The following is a 4796-nucleotide window of genomic DNA, read 5'->3' as shown; positions in this document are numbered from 1 at the left end:
TAAGCGCAGATCTGCATGATCAGCTGATTACCAGGTTTTCTGGCCGGGCCCTCCAGTGCTCTCCACAGTTGCTGCAGCCTTTTCTCGCTGAGAGCAAAATCCCTGCAGGTTCCAGCTCTGTCAGATCAGCTGATTTCACAGCTGCTTCCTTGCACACATTCCCCACACACAGCAAGCCGGCGGCCTCTAAACAGCTGTTTAGGAGGCACCGCAGCTCCGCGATTTCTACACAGAATTGCTCTGTCTCAGTGGATAAGTCTGCCTCTTCTGAGCAGTCTGAATCTGAGAGAGCTTTTTGTGAACAGTCAAAGCCTACTGTGTTTCCGGCTGCAGCTTTGCACTCATCTCACTTTGTGAGTGGCAACTGTTTGTCATCTGTCCGGCAGCGGTCCGTGCCGAAATGGCATCTTAAGCACCCTGACTCCCCTTCAGGAAGCGCGCGGGTTCACCCTCGGCCTGACATGAACGCAGTGGCATGGAGGCAACAACCAGCCCTTTCTGGCCCCCATAAATCCCCCGGAGAATCTCCGAGGCAGGGGACGGTGGCAGGGGCTCTGACTTAGCTATAGTTCATGCAAACCACAGCACCTCACATGAAGGTACGCCCGTTTTCAGAACATTATTCAGTGGCGGCGCATGTCCCCTGGACAGGTGGATGGATCTGCTAATCAGCAGGGGTTACATGCTGCAGTTTGGAGGCAGGCCTCTGCCTTTCAAGGGGATTGTGGAGAGGCTTCTACCACCTCCAGAGCAGAACACCGCTCTCATGTCAAAGCTGCAGGAACTGGTGGCGAAAGGTGCTATTTCCACGGTTCCCCAGGGAGAAGAAAATGCGGAGTTTTATTCCCGCTATTTTCTGGTCCCCAAAAACAGGAGTAGTAAGACCTCCTGTTGGAAATTCTCGGATCTGTCCCTGTTCAACAGCTCGATCGTGGAGAGGTCATTCCACATGCTGACAATCAGACAGGTGCTGGAAAATGTTCACCAGGACGACTGGTTCACCTCCATAGATTTTAAAGACGCATACTTCCACGTCTCCATCATCCTGAAACACTGGAAGTATCTGCGTTTCTCCTTCCAGGGGACCCAGTATCAGTACAACTGTCTGCCGTTCAGTTATTCTCTCGTCCCGGGCATGTATTCCAAATGTGTGGAAGCAGCACTGCAACCACTGCACATGGCAGGGATGAGAGTCCTCTTCTATCTGGACGACCTGCTTTTACTGGCTCAGACCAGAGAGGAAGCCGCCATTCAGACCCAGAAGCTGGCAACACATCTGCTGAGCCTGGGATTTTCCATCAACTGGGAAAAGAATTCGGCTATTTCATCCCAGATGATCGTTTATCTGGGAGTGGAGCTGAACTCAGTTATGATGAGAGCCCCATTAGCACAGCCGAAAATCGAGGCTCTTGCAGCTCCGCCATGTCAGGCCTCGCAGCGTAGTGGCAGCTCTGTCAGTCACGTGGCTGCTGGGGATGATGTCAGCGGCTCATATGGTGATTCTGCTGGGTTTGTTACACATGAGACGCCTTCAGAGATGGTTCGCTTGCCTGCGCATACATCCTGGATCCTGTGCATGATCTCTGTTCCTCCTTCAGTGAGAGCTGATCTCATTCACTGGGTGAGCCCCACCATTCTGGCAGAGGGAGTTCCCCTCAACAGACCCACGTCACACCTATCGGTGCTCATCCCTGTTGGGTTGGGGAGGAACGTGTCTGGTTACTCCCCACAGTGGCCAGACAACATGACTCTTCATATAAACGTGCTGGAGCTCCTCACGGTGCTGGAGGTGACTCAGCACTTTGCTCCAGTGCTGAAGGGTCAACATGTTCTGATCCACACGGACAATAGAGTGGTGGCAGCCTACGTTAATCGCCAGGGAAGCGTGCTCTCTGCTCAGCTGTTAAACATCGCCAGACAGCTGCTGTGCTGGGCACATGTAAACCTGCTCTCGATCAGAGTTGTGTACGTTACCACCGCAGGCCCAGCGGTATTGAGGGACATTGCCCACCCACAGAGTCTGCCGTGCCCCCCTCCTGGACTGGAAGCTGTTTGTTGTTTTTACCTTAGAGTGGTCAACTCTCTGTGATTCCTATATCAGTTTGATACAGTAGGGGCTTTCACACTTCCCATATCTGTGTCCTCTGCCACTTTTATCAGCAGTTAAATCTGTTTAATCTGCTGTTGACATGCCGTGACCTGTTTTTCCGAGCCGCCTTCAAACGCAACATGAGTACTAAGACACTTGCGCTGGGTTTACACGGCAGAGACTTGCTGCTGTGCAGAGCTGCTCAGGAGCTGCTAGACTCATAGCAGCAAACCAGCATAACGCAAAGAAATTTGCACAGTTTTTCCCCCAACTAACTGACTGAGTTGAGTAAAGCTGTAGGATCCAGGTGATGTTAGCTAAAAGATGACTAGCTAATATCAATACAGCACCTTAACCCTTGTATGAAGAAATGGGGTCCAACCGACCCCACACTCGTAAAACTTGTATAATTTTCCATAGTCCTCTACATTTGCTTCAGTCTTCACACACACAAGGGTTAAGCTTGTTAACAAGTAGCCTGTAGGCTACTGATGTTGTTGTCTATGTTCAGCTATGTCGATTCATTTTGCCCCCCAAAATAACTCGATGCCCCATCCTGTAAAAACTCATCTAGAGCCGGGGCTGCTCCAGCCTCTTGAACAGAGGAGTGGACATCATGTCCAGGGGCGGTCTTTTATGCATTTCCCCCAGTTCCATTGGGCTATTCCATGGCCATTCCATGGCTCCTGGGCCGAGTTCAGGAGGAACAGCTGTTGGTAATCCTGGCACCCGAGCACAGGAACGAGGCGTGGTTTCCCAGTCTGCAACAGCTGGTGTCAGGTCGACCATGGAAGCTGCCATGGAGAGAGGATGCACTCTCCCAGGCCGGGGGAGCAATCAGGAGCCACTCAGAAACGGGCCAGCATCTCTGGGTCTGGCGGCTGAATGGGAGCACCTAGAGAGTTTCGGTCTCCCTCAGGGTGTGGTGCGCACCATTCAGTGCCCACAAGCCGCTTCTACCACAGTGTTATATGCTTCGAAATGGTCAGCCTTTCAACGCTGGTGTGCGGGAGAGAGCTTGGAGCCCATTTCATGTCCTTTAGGCTGAGTGCTGTCATTTCTCCAGCAGCTGATGGACAGAAACTTAGCTTACAGCACCATTAAAACGTGCTGCAGCTATTTCCTCCTGCCATGAGGGTTTTTGGTGACAGAATGGTCTTCAACCACCCGCAGTTGAAGCAGTTTCTGAGAGGTGTACGCAGAAGCAGACAGGTGTCACGCCCACTTGCTCCTCCGTAGGATTTAACACTGGTCCTGCACGCTCAGGTTGAAGCTCCATTTGAGCATTTAGCCCAGGCTCCTCTTAAGTTCCTGTCTTTTAAAACTGCTTTGCTGTTGGCCCTTATGTCTGCAAAGAGAGTGAGCGATTTTCTGCTCTCTCTGTTGCTCCTTCTTGTCTCAGAATATGAGCCGACGGCAGTTCAGCTGTGCTGTGTCCCAACCCTGCTTTTACTCCTCAAAGCATCACAAGCTCATTCAGATCAAGGGAGATATCTTTGGAGGGATCTTATCCCCCTCCTCATAAATCTGAGACAGAAGCTGCTTCTCATCTTCTCTGCCCCGTGCGTGCACTCTCTTGTTATGTGACGCGCACGTCTCCACTTCGTCGCTCTCAGCGTCTGTTCGTGCATTACAGAGATAACTCAATGGGGCATCCTCTGTCTGCCCAGCGTCTTTCTCACTGCTTGTGTGAGGCCATCTCACAGGCTTACACTTCTTCTGGATTGGATCCTCCAGAGACTCTTAGAGCTCATTCCACCAGAGGAATTTCATCTGTGGAGGTTTGCGCACATTTGTAACAAAATGCAGAAAGTGGGCATCAGAGTTCTGCATGGAGGAATGTCTGTGGAGGACATTTGCACAGGAGCTTCCTGGTCATCTCCGTGCTCATTTATTCGGTTTTACCTGTGTGATGTTTCCACATTCTATGACCCATTCTGTCCTCAGAGTTCTGACAGAATAATTATTTTTGTCACTTTTATTTACAAAGTATTTGAGAACAACATGGTTGTCCAAAGTGTTGTATAATATAAGTTACCTGTTCTGTTCATCGTTACACTGTTACAGTTCGTAACGTTCGTTGTTCCTGTTCACAGCAGCAGGCCTGTTTGTCTCAACCTTTCTGACCAGATGTTATTCTCTCTGGTCTTCTGCTGTATGGGAGGCCAGGAGTGCGTAATTCTGCACTCTAGGCTGAGACTGTTTTTGTTATATGCAGCAGATGCTTCATGGTGGTGGTCTGGATGGACCCAGTGAGGCACAGACTACATCCTGCTTCGCCTTTAACACTAGCAATAGCCTTAAAGGGCGAAGCCTATACAAAGTAGAATTTTGGTTACGTATTCAAACCCCAGATTCTATGAGTATAGGCGCAGCCCTTTAAGCTGTGGGCCTCACTGGTTCCTGAATAGCTGAAGAAAAAGGCTGTTAAGGAGCCATTTGTCCGGTCTGACCGTTATTTATACAGACCGGAGTGGGGCCCACTCAGCAGGTGGGCATGGACTAAGCTTTTTTCAGAGCTACACTGCATGTGAGGGATAAACCCATTAGCAATAGCCTTAAAGGGCTGCACCTATACTCATAGAATCTGGGGTTACAACATGTAACCAACGCTTTATGCACATGTACTTTCAATGACATGTACAAATGTACATACACATATGTAGCATAAAGCTACATATGATATGTAACTGATTTCCATTTTAAA

The 4796-nt window shown here is 50.0% G+C and overlaps 1 pseudogene; it reads left to right on the top strand.

The window, feature by feature from the left end:
* Positions 1-2876: 2876 nt before the first annotated feature.
* LOC148153473 (uncharacterized) lies at positions 2877-4595 on the top strand (annotated as a pseudogene).
* The last annotated feature ends 201 nt before the right edge of the window (positions 4596-4796 follow it).

The sequence above is a fragment of the Poecilia mexicana genome, unplaced genomic scaffold (assembly GCF_051168715.1).
Source record: "Poecilia mexicana isolate PSO_F unplaced genomic scaffold, ASM5116871v1 scaffold_20, whole genome shotgun sequence".
Classification (NCBI taxonomy): Eukaryota; Metazoa; Chordata; class Actinopteri; order Cyprinodontiformes; family Poeciliidae; genus Poecilia; species Poecilia mexicana.
This window is presented reverse-complemented; position numbering and strand designations above follow the sequence as displayed.